The sequence below is a fragment of the Boleophthalmus pectinirostris genome, unplaced genomic scaffold (assembly GCF_026225935.1).
Source record: "Boleophthalmus pectinirostris isolate CB_2022bp ecotype Guang Dong unplaced genomic scaffold, ASM2622593v1 HiC_scaffold_19, whole genome shotgun sequence".
Classification (NCBI taxonomy): Eukaryota; Metazoa; Chordata; class Actinopteri; order Gobiiformes; family Gobiidae; genus Boleophthalmus; species Boleophthalmus pectinirostris.
This window is the reverse complement of record NW_026571140.1, coordinates 5,741,395-5,757,046: the sequence shown is the minus strand read 5'-3', so window position 1 is coordinate 5,757,046 and position 15,652 is coordinate 5,741,395. Positions and strand designations below refer to the sequence as shown.

Below are 15,652 nucleotides of genomic sequence, written 5' to 3'. Positions count from 1 at the left end.
CTGTACCAGATTTTATTTCATGTATTTGAGCAAAATTTGTCTAGTGCAGAGATATTGTAGAAGCAGCTCTTGAGGTAAAATGTGTCCACTGTGTTCTTCCTGCATCTAATTACAAACCATTTTATTGTCAGAGAATCAGGAAGTGTGTGGTTAGCATTAAAGGTCCTATAATCACACAAAACTGGCGTGAGTTTGTGAGCTTTTAGCCATGTTATAATGTTGTTACTTTCTCGAAAACTTACCAGGAGTTGTGTTTTTTTTCATTCACACATGCTTGAGTTACTTTTTTTACATCTGTAACTTTTCTGTCTACATCTTCAAAGCTCAAAATGCTCTGTTCCACCTTGTGATGTCATAATTTAGTCCTGGAGCACAGCGTTTTCTTATGAGAGAAAAAAATAGTAAAAAAAAAAAGCATGATTTGTGCGATGTGAATGAAACAAAACACAACTCCAGGTCTGTTTGTGATGAGAAAACAATATTATAACATACTAGATCAGAAAAGAATCCATGTGTCATTCGTTCATCCATTTTTCAATATAAAACCAAAAATAAGAAAATGAAAAAAACAACAGTTTTCTTCATTATTTGTCTCCAAAACCAAAATGAAAAAACGGATAACGATTCATTTTTTTTCAGTTTTTGATTTTGTGTTTAAATGAAGAATGGAAAAAAACAAATAACGGCCGTTTCCCGTTTACGTGACTTCCAGGACTGCAATGCCGGACTTTTGCGCCGCATACGGACTGAACCAGGACTGATCCAGGTCCGGGACCAGACCGGGACCAGGACGGGACTAGAGCGGGACCAGAGCTGGACCAGAGCTGGACCAGAGCCGGACCAGGGCGGACTCCAAGCTTTGACTCTGAGTCTCCGCAGGGTCCGAGCCTCAGCTTCGAGCTCTGGCCCTGCCGTGGGCTCTGAGCCTCCAGTCTGGTCCTGGCCTGGTCTCGATCTCAGTCCCGGTCTCGGTCTGGTCCCGGTCTGGTCCCGGCCTGGTCCCAGCATGGTCTCAATCTCAGTCCCGGTCTGGTCCGGGTCTGGTCCTAGCCTGGTCCTGGTCTGGTCTCACTCTCAGTCCCGCTCTGGTCCTGGTCTGGTCTCAGTCTCAGTCTGGTCCCAGTCTCAGTTCTGATCTCAGTCTCAGTCTGGTCCCGGCCTGGTCCTGGTCCGGTCTTACTCTCAGTCCCAGTCTGGTCCTGGTCTGGTCTCAGTCTCGGTCTGGTCCCGGTTTCAGTTCTGATCTCAGTCTCGGTCTGGTCCTGGTCTGGTCTCGTTCTCAGTCCTGCTCTGGTCCCAGTCTGGTCCCAGTCTGGTCCCGCTCTGGTCCCGCTCTGTTCCCGGTGTGGTCCCGGTGTGGTCCCGGATCTGGATCAGTCAGGATGCAGTGCAAAAATCCGGCATCGCAGTCATGGAAGTCACGTAAACGGGAAACGGCCGTTATCCATTTTTTCCATTCTTCATTTAAACACAAAATCGAAAACTGAAAAAACATATCATTATCCTTTTTTTTTTTTTTTTTTTCATTTTGGTTTTGGAGACACATAATGAAGAAAACAGTTGCTTTTTTGTTTTCTTATTTTTGGTTTTATATTGAAAAACAAATGATCGAATGATACACGGATTGAAAATGGTGTAATATGGGCCGTTTAACACTAAGAAAATACTTTGAAAACCCAACAAATACATTCTCTTCAACGATATAGCAGATCAGCACCACGGACAGCTCCCCAGATCAGCTGCACAATCGCTATTATAACCCGTGTACAAGCACAGGAACACTTTCTATAGGTATTGTTTGGCCTTCGTTATGGCGCTCTACATTCCATAACGACCGAGAGGCAAGTGCACGGACCAGAGTGAAGCATGTCGGGAATGAGAAGAGGTAACAGCCCCCCGAACAAGCGTAAACAAAGTCCAAACAAACGTGTATTCTGGGCCTCGGGGGAGTAAGAGCAGAGAGAGGAGGTAATATGGAGCAAAGTGTACGTTCTGTTCTGTACTTCACCACACTCACAACCGCTGTTTGAACTGCAGGCGCTGATGGGATGTGGTTTTGGAAAAGCACAGGGGAGTTTTTCGAAGTGTAACAGTGGTTAGTCTGGTTACATGTCGTCTGTAGGGTTGTCAAAAGTACAAAATTCAGATACTAATGGATACTAAAGCTGGTATTGAAACTAGATACTTGTTTGAGCAGGTACTGGTGATGAAAAAGCTACGTTCAAGGGACAGAAATAGAGCTGTATCAGAACAAGTACACAAGCACATAGTCAATGCAATCAGGTTTATTTATATCACACATTTAAGACAACTTCAGCTGACCAAAGTGCTTCACATAAAAGTCAACAAAACAGAAGAAATAGATATACAGAAGGTAACACAATACACATGAAAACTACAGTAAAACACCAAGATATCTAAGTCTAGCTAGTATTAATAATGTCAGGGTGAAGTTTTCGGTCATGACTAGTATACACTGCGAGGTCTAACAGTACATGTATTCGTGCCGGGCTGTTTTGGTATGGGGCATTCAGTTCGGTGCAGGGCTGTGCACAAGTGAATTCACGCTCTTTGTGTGTGTTTACATTCCACCACTACATGTGCAGCTACATGGAAGGCTCGGCTCTTTTATATTCACAAGGGAACTCTTCTGTGATCGGGGTGGCAGTGTTTCGTGCAGCGCTTTGTAGTTAGGACGGCCACCTTGACAGCAATTGCCCGGCGCCCTGACTACATCGCTCCGAACCACATGAATCCTCGCAAAACTATGATCGTCATGCTGCAGTCCTCACTTATGCCTTTTGCCGGCAGAAAAATCTCCACATATCTCCCTCACCCCCTACTGACATTGTAACTGCAGCAGATCTGCACTTACTGCAGACGATGTGGACAAGTTGTTTTTTTCTGGCCAAAATTATGAAGACTGAGGAAAAGTTCATGCTGTAACTGAAGTGTTTCACTTTACTTTTTTAGTTTCCGGTTAGTAGAATATTAAAACAAATTTTTGGTTTAATAAACACACAAATAAACAACAAGCATAGTTTCGCATTTTGTTCTCTTACTGTACCGAAACAAAAACCTGAACCATGACCTCAAAACTGAGGTACACGCCAAACTGTGATTTCTGTGGGCGTATACCCCAGTATACGCCCATGGAGCACTATCACTGGAACCTACGTGGACCACTGAGGGATTACACAGATATAAGGACACATGGGAATAGAAAAGAAAGTACTATGAGTTAGGGCTGGGTATCATTAAGAAGTTGCCGATACGATACTTATCTCGATACATAGGCCACGATACGATACATATCTCGATACAGTGCACTTTTAGTGATATTCGATATGATATATTTCAAATCGATACGATACGGTTCAACAAAAAAATAATGACAAAATGTTGGATGTGGTACTAAAAGTGTTTGTTAAACCACTTCTTGTGCAAAATGAATGCGAAACACACATTTTACTCATCAAAACTGTTAAATTTGTCACATAAACAAGTCTCGTTTCAAGTTTCCAAACAACAAAACTGTAGCTGTAACAAAATAATTTAGTAAAATATAGCAAAAAATACTCTTGGAAATATATCAATACAGCAGCCCACGATATCGATACTGTATCATCACATTAAACGATACAAAATATTGATATTTCGATATTTTTGCACACCCCTACTATGAGTTCATGTTAATCACATACACTTGTCTAAAGTTAGTACACTGGCTCCCCATCAGCTTCACGGTTCATTTTAAGATTCTGTACATGTTTTTTTTTTTTGTTTTTTAATATGTAAATAGTTTGGCCGTTCTCCATCTCTCTGAGCTTCTGTCTGTCCTTGTTCCCAGTAGAAGATTGTGAGGAGCAGACCAGATGGTTGGGGTTAGGGTTAGATGTTCCGAGGTCCAGGCTAAAAACCAAAGGGGACGAGGTTTTCACTGGAGCTGGTCTCACACTCTGGAACAGTCTTCCTCTGCGAATTAGAACAGCTCCATCTTTAAATATTTTTAAATCTTTAAATGCCCTGCTGTATGCCCTGATGAAGACGCCACGTGTGACAAAATTTGTTGGTTTGTCCAATGGAACCTTTAAAGGACTTTTATTCTAATTCCAACAGAGTGCCTCGGACTTTTTGACCACTTTTTACTTTATCACAGTAAGTTTTCACATTACAAGCTCGGTCATCTTCACTCTTTGCTTCTTTTTGATCCTTGTCCTTGAGGAGCACCTGCTGTGGACTCTTACTAAGATACCCTGAAGCACTTCCACTGTATTTTAAAATCTTTTTTGAAAACTCACTTGTACACACTGGCTGAGCAGGACATTTGTATTGTATTGTTTTATTGTGTTTTTGTATGTGTTTTTGGGCTCAGACATGAAGTTGTCAGCCTACTCCTACATATGGACATGTACATATGTTGTGCATGTTGCTCAAAATAATAAATATGAAATGAAAAATGAAAATGAAATGTATGTATTATATTGCATTTGGTATTGTATTTGTGCAGCACTTTGAGCAGCTGTGTTTGTTTTTAAATGTGCTTACGAATGACTTGACTAAAGAAACTGTGGTATTGGTTCTGTGTATCCGAGTCTCCTTGGTATAAAAATCAAGGTTGAAATTTCAGCATCGTAACAACACTACAGAGTGGGCTGCCTTTATTCGTTGTAGTCTAATACACTACACACAGTCAGGACTCCGAATCCTACATGTATCACCGATTAAGAAAATAAAAGTGATCGTATGGTTTATTTTGTACGATCATAATTTATTTAATTCATGGTCGTACTGTTTATTTTGTATGATCATAAACAATAAACTTTTATACCTTCTTCATTACTATTATTAGTTTGTACGACCATAAACAAAAACAAAAAATCCTTACATGTTTCGTTCTCATTACTGTTTATTTTATACGATCATAAACGATAAACTTTGTGCCTACGATAACATTATTATTAGTTTGTACGACCATAAACGAAAATATGTTTCTGCATATGTGTATAAACATTTATATTGAGTATATGTACTGGATACTATGATGCGTATATGTATGTATGTACATACGTGCAGTGTTGGGGAGTAACAGATTACACGTACCGACGTTACATAATCAGAGTACAAATCATGAGTAACTGTATTCGGTTACAGATACTGTTTCAATTAGTGATAATTGGATTACAGTTACTTGGTTGAAATAAATGGATTACACTGCGGTATTTTCCTGTTTTCACATTTTGGGCTATATCCCTTTTTTTTTTCTTTCTCTCTGTAATTTTCTTTTATCCACTCGATATTGCCAGACACTAAACCAGGTACTAAAACAGGTTTGTATGTATGTATGTATGTATGTGTGGATATATTTTTCTATATATGTGGGTATAGTTCTGCATAATGACAGGTAAGCACTCCAAAAAAAAAAAAAAAAAAAAAGTGAACCACATGATTATGTAAAACAATTGGGGTAGGACTCCATAAGTTTTTTAAACTGCCAATTGTCTCTGCCAATTGAGTTACGGTCCATTCATGATCTGTCTCTGTTCAAAAACAATCTTAAAACATATTAATTTAGAATGGCTTTTAACACTTAGTGGCCTGTGACACTTTCTTTATTTTAATGGTGTAATGTGCTTTGCTGCTTTGTTGTATGATGTTTATTGTTTTTTATCCTGTTTTAATGTTGTACAGGGCTTTGGTCGGCTTCAGTCGTTGGAAGGTGCTACAGAAATAAAGTTTGATTGATTAAACTTCATCCTCCTCCTTTTGAGCACCAGGTCCCAAATATGTTTCATGTACATATCACTATTTCTGTTACTGTTTTTGAATTTTGTTGTACCTAGCTCAAACAAATAAATAAATGAATGAAATGAAATGAACAGTGGAGAATACAAAGCAGCGGGCGTGTACCTGTGAAATGGGCATTTTGATCTTCAAAAAGACTGAAACATGCACAAATCACTCCAAACACAACTTGGAGAGGGTAAAAGAAGGGAAATTATGTATGTGTATGGTTGAAACTTTAAAAATTCATTCTGCATTATAGGTCCACTTTAAAACAAAACTACTTCAACTACTTTCATTTGAACTGCACTCAACAACACTCCATGGTTAAAAGCTCCAAAAGTTCATTTAGCATAATCCGTCTCCTGGTATTGGGAAAGTGGCACAAATGAACACGCACTTCTCGTCTATGGCCGATTTGATGAATAATTCCGTTTGCCCGTTCCCTTGTCTCCTGTGTCATGTTTCTGAGCCTGACAGTCCGCGCTCGGGGAAAAGTGTGCACTGTTCTGTCTGATTTACATATGTCTTTTGTGCCTGCTCTGGACACATGCGAGGACCCGAGACAAGTCTGTGAGCTGTAAACCTGCGACCGGCCAGCCACGACCGGCCACGACAAGCAAAGGGCCCCAGACACAAAGCCTGCATATTTATATGTTTGAGTTCTTCTCGCAAACTGAAAACACTCTGTCCCACCTTGTGATGTCATGTGGTAATACAGGAAGTGCATTACTGTGTTTTTAAACTTCACACACCTTCACTTGAATCATTTTGATGATTTGGATGAACCCTCGAATTGCCAATCTCTACAGAAATAAAGGTAAAAAGAGCTACGATATCTGAGAATATGTTTTATATAACTGCGCAGAACTTTCCAACCATAAAAGATAGAAACTTAGAAACTGAGCATATTTCCGGCATAATCCTACATCACACACACGCTGCGTGATGACGTTGGAGAAACCAGTGTCCAGTAGGAACTTTGTTTTCCACCAAACTCATGCGCCCCATCCATTTTTTGATTGGGCCAAACTTTGCCAAAGAGTGTAGTGAGTCAAAATGGTCGATGCTCTGAGCGTCTGTGTTCATAACAATTGAAAAAGCCGCTCTAAGTGCACCTATTTCTCACATAAATGGCAAATTACTCGTCTTGGTCTGCATAATTGCACATCCCTTGCTATTTTTATTTGAAAGATTTATTTCAGTCCAAATGTACAAATCCAAATGTAAAAAAAAAACATGGAAATGCAGGAAGTGATGTGGCTCTGTGTCCTGGACCTGACACCAGCTGTTTCCATGACTGACACCAGGAAAGTAAACGGGCCATTGCTCTTTTTGTTTTTGTTTGTTTTTGTGTTCAGACTGCAGGGCCTAACGCTCAATTTGGATTTTTTTTTTAAATCCAATGTTTTTGCGAGGTCGTTCACATTTCCAATTAAATGTGACTTGTATGTGACTCCAGTGTGAACATTAAATGGCCCAAAAGTGTCCCGCATGTGCACTGGAGGACACGATGACGTCAACCTGCAGCGAGCGTGCTCTGTGTTTACGGAAGTTGTTCAAACATGGACGCAGCATTGAGCACCTGGAGATTTTAAAGTTCCTCTCGTACCGGAGCCAGAACATGAACAACTTACTTGTTTTAAGGAGGAGATTGAGAAGGAGAAGGATGAGGTTTTTGGCCGTGGCGTTTTGTGGGGCAGTGGCAGCGACGTCCGTTGAAAGGAACAGACGTGGTGAGTGGTGATGTGCTTCACTTCAGTGACACGGAGTTCATTAACAATTTTCGCCTACTTCAGCACAGAATGACGTTTGTGGCTTGTTGATAACGTGTAGGTGGATGAATGCGCTTTGGCCGTTCAGACTGAAGTCACATGTCAAAAGATCAGATATGTATCGGTTTTAGGAGCACATATCCAAGTGTCCTGGGTCACATTTGAAAAAAATTGATCTGTGTCGTTCAGACTGTCATTAAAAGATTAGATACAGGTCACATAGGGGCCAAAAAATCAGATTTGGGTCACTTCAGGCTGCAGTCTGAACGCAGCCTTACAGACTTGATATTTTGCATTTTTGTTGCTAAGGCCCTAAATTAAACATTTTTTTATGTCCAAAAAGTTCTTTATACATGTTTGCTGTGTTTTTTGTATGAAAGAGTGTTTATTTTCCTTTTATTAAATTTTTGGTCCTATAGCTTTTCTTACAGCCATATGACACAACTTCAGCAGCAGATTGTAAAATAACAAGTTGTACTGAAAAAAAGGTTGTATAACACTTCATTACAGGGTAAAAGGGGGAGTTTTAATAACAAAATTAAGAAAGAAAATCCAGGCGAGGACAAATGTACTGTCATACTTGCAAACTACAGCTTGATGACATCACAAGGTGGAATGGAGTATTTTTTTTTAAAAACTCAAACATGTGCTCTCCCTGTCCCCTACCACTCCACGAAGTACTTTGTTGTTAATAATGTAAACCATTTTGCATAATAACTATTCTTCAATCTAAAATCACATGCAAATTCATTACAAATACAAATACAAATTCCCTATTCATTTGCAGCTACGGATGAGACGTTTGTACAATTGTAGACTCATATTTCCTCATGGTTTGAGGAATTATCTTTACTCTATTAAAACTGTCGAGATATAAATACATTTTGCCGGATCAGAACTACGAGGAAGCAAAATATTTCTGAGTTCTGCTGTAGAGAGAAGCGGCCCGTGCAGTCCACCGGGAGCTCCCACTTGCAGATCGTTTCTACTGGGCAAAAGTCAACAGTGGTGCATAAGATTCCACTATTTTTTTTATGTAATGAAAATACGAGCGACGAGTGCAGCTAGAAGTTTTGCTGAGTTAAAGTGAAAAGTAGGGAGAAGAATTTTTAAAACATACGTTACGCCTTATTCACAGGGGATGAGCTGTACCTGGGGTCCTCGGGTAAATTGTAATAATTACGATCTTTGCGTTTCTATTTCTTCTACTCCTGTGTGAATTGTCCATGTGTAAAAACGTCTGTAAAAACTTCCCCGAATTGCAGTTTCCGTAATTCTGCAAAGCTCCTCGGGTGATTCTAGTCCCGTGTGAATGTCTGCAAACTGCCCTGTTTTTCGTCTGTGCACTGAAGCTAATATCAACATCTCTACGGTCCATTTTAGGTTCAAATACAAACTAAATCAACAATATTTATTCTCCGCGGACTAAACTCTAATCCAGTTATTGTATTTTTCTCCAATTAAAAAGTAAAAGAAGTCCAACCCGGTTATCATGGCAACCGAGGACCAGCAGCACGGAGCCGCTGTGGAGAAGTTTGGAGATTTTGGTGCGAAGTTTGTAAAGTTTGTATGGACTGGCTGAGAATAAAGAGAAAGACTGTGACTGTTTCATGGGAAATCTGAAGGCGAGGATGTCACTGTGATCGCTGTGTCATGGTTAATGTTTTTGTAGTCAGTGGGCCTCATTCATGAAACATTCTTATGATAAAATTTGTACTTTTAGGTCTTCTTACAAACATTTTTGGCCTTCACAAAACTTTTTCTTAACTGAAAATGTTCTTCTGTATGAACAAATCCTGCAAACAGTCAGGAGCACTCGTAAGAACAAATATTGTACAGTTTTAGAATATTATTACTCTGATAATGCAACTGAAAATTCTAATTCCTCCATGATTGTAAGTTATATAATTTCTTAAATTATTTCCTGTAAACATATAACTGTGTGATCCAATAACATTTATGAGTTGTTTTCTGGAGTCTGTGTCTATTGGGTGTAACAGACTTTCTCCAGGCTGCAGTGAAGTCTCAGTCTGTCTCAGCCCCAGTGCCTCCATATGGGCCTCTGTCACAGCCCTGCACCTGGTCACGGCACTGGACTCAACACCAACATCACCTCCCTGACCCCCCATGACCAGAGCGCACTCATATGGACCCCCACCCCAGCCCCCCTCCCTTATTATTTACCGCGGGGCTGTGATCACAGAAAGTGCGATGAATGCAGTGAAAGTGTCCACTTTCAATAAGTTTCTGACTTAAATGTTCCCTCAGTGAGTGTGTTCATGTGAGTTTGGACATTTGAAATCACAACTGAAGCTGTAAAGTAGTTGTGGTCTGGAGATGTTTCACTTGACCTCCTCATCACTCTCTCCCTCATGCTTTCACGTGTCAGAATTCCAAACCCACATTGGCCATATTTGGATGTTCAGAGGGTCTTTCTAACCAAATACATGTTCATTTTCTATGTAAATGAAATGAAAATGAGTGTGGAGGTGTTTGTAGCTGGGTGTTGGTGAATTTGGCGCAACTGTCACTTAAGATGGAATTTGCAAATTTAAGATTGCTTTGTGAATCCGGTGCAGAGTTCTCTCAGCATCTTCCTAAAGGGATCACCTCATGCAAAATCAACTTTTCAGAGCTTTCTACCTTCTAAGAGTGATGTATGGGCCTTGTATATGTCGCCAACGTGGTTTTTAGATTGATTCTGCGTTTTTTTAACACCCTCCCACGTGACAAGGAACTAAAGCTGCCACAACGATGACGCGGCAGCTACACCTATGATGCATTTGACGTAAGAGAAAGCGTTTCGCACCCACCTCCCACCCGCCCCCCTCAGTGTATTGTTCTACACTGCAGTGTACACGATATAATAAGTTTATCCACTAGTGTTTATTAATACTTTACCAATCAGAAATGTTCAGCTGATGTCGACGCGGTGCTTGTGCTTCGTGCACCTCAAAGTCCTCGTCTGATTCCAGGTCCAACACATGCGGCTGAATGCGCTGTATCAACATGATGAATAAAAGTAATATTCCTACCACTATCAGGGTGCCTCAGAGCCTACGTCACGTTTGGAGGGCGGAGCCTGTGCTTTCTCAGGACGGGCAGGGGGAGGAGCAATAGTCGGACTTTCATAGTTCCAGGTCTGTGACTGTCTCCAAGAAATCAGGTAAGATTTCATAACTATTGTGTAATGGATGTTCCAAAACCCAAATTGTGCTTGTACATGTGCAGAAGATACAATGTGAAAAAGTTATGAGACTTTAAAGTGAAAGTTACAAACATAATAAATATATACATGTAAAGAAAAGATGAACCAATGAGGCCCATAGTTGTAGCATATTTTGTTGTATCTTATTCCTTTTCTGTATATGCTCTGATTGGCCAGAGCTCACAGAATTGCAATTTAAAATATTTAAAAACTAAATAGGGTTTCAGTTTAATTGATTGATTGATTGAAGTAACTAGTACTCCGAGTTGTGTTTTCAATGTGCACTTTTTACTTAGATACAAATTTACAGCAACTTTGTAAATTTCATTGTGTACATTTTTAGCCATGTAACTTTACTTTTACTTAAGTACAAGTTCAGCAGGCTACATATCCTACTAACTCCGCCCACTTCCCCCTGTCCCAACCCACTCCAGGAAGTCCTTAGTTGTTAATATAATGTCAGTAAACGTGTATTGATGGTGTGCAGGTGCCAGGTGACCTCTAGCCTTTCCCTGTCAGTCGTCATGGCGATGGTGGATGACAGAAAATCTTATGACGGGCGCAGCGCCTGACAGCTCTCATCTCGCCTCACTCACAGCCACTGACAGGGGGCGGCGGGTGCAACTTTAACACTTTACATTTTCTGAACCTGTCACTTTCTTGTTGCACAAGCAGACTCCTCTTTTCACATTTCTCTATGTTTATTTCATTGATACTTTGCAGCTGGGGTCATCTGCATTTTCAAGAGGTGTGATTCTAACTGTAGGCACTGCTCTGTCTGAAGCTGTGTTACTTTTAAACCCATTTTGTATTTTTTTTTAAGTTTTTAAGCCATCTTAAAAAAAAAAACTTTCCTTGACAGTGTTTGCTGAAGTGTGTGTTGTCCCAGCATGGTAACTGCTGAACATTCCACCACAGAGACACACGAGATACACCCCCAACATTTTAGATAGGAACATTCGAGCAGCAGACATCACCCGGAAGACGCGCAGCGGACTTCACCCGAAAGACGCGCCGCAGACATCACCCTGAAGACGCGCAGCAGACATCACCCGAAAGATGCGCCGCAGACATCACCCGAAAGACGCGCAGCAGACATCACCCGAAAGACGCACAGCAGACATCACCCGGAAGACGCGCAGCAGACATCACCCTGAAGACGCGCAGCAGACATCACCCGGAAGACGCGCAGCAGACATCACCCTGAAGACGCGCAGCAGACATCACCCTGAAGACGCGCAGCAGACATCACCCGGAAGACGCGCAGCAGACACTCAAATCTGCCCGCTACCATTGGTAAGTTTTACACTTCTAACTCCACATTTATCCATTTTTGGTTATCAAGAGTTGCCAATTACCCACTTCCTGTGTTTTACAACATGGCCGATGGAATAAGCTCGATTCACGCTTACGTCACAAACCAGGAAGACAGGATTGGAAACATGCAATGACAACTTTCGGTGTAGTTCCCGACACTGGACTCGCCGACCAACGGTGCTCAAACCCACTGAGGTAAATGCGATCGGCTCTAAAATGTAGACAGCAGACGTATGTGCTGTTTGGAATCATCCTGAATTTGGCACCCAGTGCACTCGGAGTTGTGTGTCGGTGGGGAAATGATGAAAACTGAGGTATGGATGTAATTGTTCGCACTCTTTTTCACTGACAAAATTTCAAAACTTTTCCATGACTTTACGGCACCTACATGTGCAGAACTGATCAGACTTTTAGAACTAAATCTGAAATGTTAACCATTTCCACTCACCTTATGGTTTGGTATAATAGTTTTTTTAACATTCAAAATACTGTCAGTGCATTTATTGTCGTCTCTTTTAAACAAAAGGCGCAGACGTTCAGAAATAATCATAATAGCTTAACGAGGACTTAACAGAACGCTGTAGTTGCGTGAAAGAGATACTCAGATTCCATGATTTTTCCAAAACTTTCACTGAGTTTTCCAGGATTTCCATGATCGTGGGAAACCTGCTACAATGATATGTAGATGAAGAAAACTGGGTCATTTTCTTATTTTCCCTAGATAATTTTTCCTAGACTCATAGAACAATAAATCCACGGACTTACTACCGTGAACAGAGCCCATCGCAAGTTGTCATCGCACATTCCTACACATCCTCCTAATTTGTGACGTAAATGTGAATAGAGCCTATACAGCATGGTGGTCTCGCCCTCACACAGCCCACCACCAAGGCCCCGACCCACAACATCGACAAACAATGTGTCACTTATTTAGCTTTTTATAAATATAATAAAAATGCCCATACAACATATAGATTTGCATCACTTTACTGAAAGTCATTTACATTTACTGTGGCAGGGACCCCACTGTCACACCATGGAATTGTAATTATTCTTAGTATGTCTCTGCTCGTCTTTACACCCACAGAACATCACCTGCTCTGACTGCGGTTTAAAATGACAATATTCAGTTACACACTTCTTGATTGCGAAGGCTTTGTAAAAATGCTTTAACAGTATTCCTGGGTTTGACCTTTTAAAGACCTTTTTTAAGACCACTTAAATGAAAATTAAGACCAACGTTGCACCCATTATGCGGGCGAAAAATACCAGGTCTAATTCTAATAATGACCAACCAACTACCGGTATTATATCTAGAATCTAAGGCTACGTGTATATGATGACGGTCCTAACAGAAGACACAAAAGAGGTGTTGTGTCTTCACTTTTTATTCTGCGTTTAGACGAGCGTTTTTGGGAGGAAATCTGCGTGCTTTTGTAGAGGCTGGAAAAATGCCAACTAGAAATCAGACACCCCTCAAATTTTACTTTCCTATTTGAGTATTTTATTTTTATTTCATTGTATATAATTCATGTGGTTCTATTATCTCTATTGAGTTAATGTGCAATTCCTTCACTGACCAGTAGATGGCGCATGTCGCAACGTTGGTAAAGAGTAGACTGAGCACTGCAGAAGAAGAAGCAATCTTCTGTTGTGAAGTAAAGCAGCTCAAAACGTGCTCTGTCTATTCTTAACAGGCTTACTTCACTGAGGCATATGAACCACTGGTCCGAGGAGCAACACATACGGTGATGCAAAAGTTTGCGTACTTGGGTTGGGTATGCATGTCAGGCGGCTCGGTGGTGACGCTACGTGGTGATGTATGTGACGTAAACGTGTACGCGACGTGAGCAGATCTGACCAGAGTGTTGCATCTTGGGCAGTGTAGACAGAACTGATTGTTTACTCATTGCCGCCAGCGCCAAAAACCAAAGTATTGTTTGCGTATACTCCAAATTAGACATTCATTCATGTTACGTTATTTCATGTTGTTGTTTTTTTCCCCTCCCTCCATTTAACATCACACTGCAGCCTGGTTAAGTAAACAAAAAAATAGGCTAATGAAATTTGTGAAAAAAATAAGACTTGGACAACATAATTTTTTAAGGCCTTAATTTAGGAACATGAAATTTAAGACCATTTTAACACTTTTAAGACCTTGCGGCTACCCTTTTTAGATTGGTACAAAAAGTAATTTGTACTCTAGTGTTTTTCTAGTTTTCTTATTTTTAACTAGTATTTTTTCAGACATACATTTTACTTTTACTAAGGTAGATTTTTTGCAGCAGAGCTTGTACTTGTACTTGTATTTGGGGAAGTGGAGAAGTCCATAGAGCAGATAGGCCAAATAAATAAATACATAAAATGACTTTAATTTGACTGTTTTAACGGTTGGACGTTGGCAGCACATGGCACACAAAGAGCACTGTTACCTAGCAACCATAACGTTAACAAGTGCCAATTTTCAAATAATAGTTCTCACTGTCAATATTTTGCTGAATTAAACTGAAGGAAACTGATCTGTGAATCGGTAATTATGAAACTCTAAAAACTTGAATACCGCATTATTCATTCCTAATTAAGCTTTACTCATTGACACTCAAAGGAAAGGTGGCTGAAAAGTCTTGCCCAGGGACACAACGCTGGGATAGAATTGTCGATTCCTAGTCTTTCTTCTCATTAGTGAATCTCACAAATGAATGACGTTGCTATGACTACCATGGATAACGCCACAAGTGACTGATAAAGACTATTAAGTTGTTCTGAATTCAAATATTCTCCTTGGAGTTTACATGGAAATAATAATTCCGAATTAAGGTTTACATGGAAAACTCGTTAAATTGTCTTTATTTAATTCCGATCGACGTCTGGGGGTGGGGAAGGGTTCTGATTGGACAGAGACACAAACATATTTACGTCGACCAGAAGAAAACACACACTTCAGCTGCTACTGGCTTTTCTGCCATCTCAGTTTGTCGTCACGCCCCGGACGCAAACATGATCCAAACTTTTTTCACAGTCGTTCTGATGATCATGAAGCAGCAGCTGGAGAATTCTCTCATCACGCTTTACGTCTGTCAGCTGAGGAGGAGAAGGGAAGAGTGTCGGAGAAGGGAGGAAAAAGACAAACTGAGGGCCTGTTTACACTAGAAAGCTTGTGGGTAAAAATGTCAAAATACTTTATCGGAAGTGCCTTTCGTTTAGACAATGATGGTGTTTTTGGGGCTTAAAAACGCAAAAATCTGAAACCACTCTCAAGAATGGAAAAGTTGAACATGCTCCACCGTAGCGTTTCCGTCTCCACTGCCCAAGACTCAAAACTCTGGTCAGATCTGCTCACGTCGCGTACACGTTTATGTCACATGCATACATGCATAACTAATCGAATTCCACACACTTTTGCATCATCGTATGCACGCACATTTCCTCCTGAAAATGCTTGTCTAAATAAAAAGTGAAGAGGCAGCGCCACTTTTGCATCTTCTGTTCAGACCATCATCATATAAACATAGTGTTAGTCAACGGCTGCTCTACCTCAGCCCACTCCCGTATCCTGCTCACAAATCCA

At 40.6% G+C, this 15,652-nt stretch overlaps 1 protein-coding gene across 1 annotated transcript in view; it reads right to left on the bottom strand.

Annotated features, from left to right (window-relative positions):
* Positions 1-15,652, bottom strand: part of tspan4a (tetraspanin 4a) — a 649,126-nt gene that overhangs the window by 519,649 nt on the left and 113,825 nt on the right. The window lies entirely within an intron of this gene.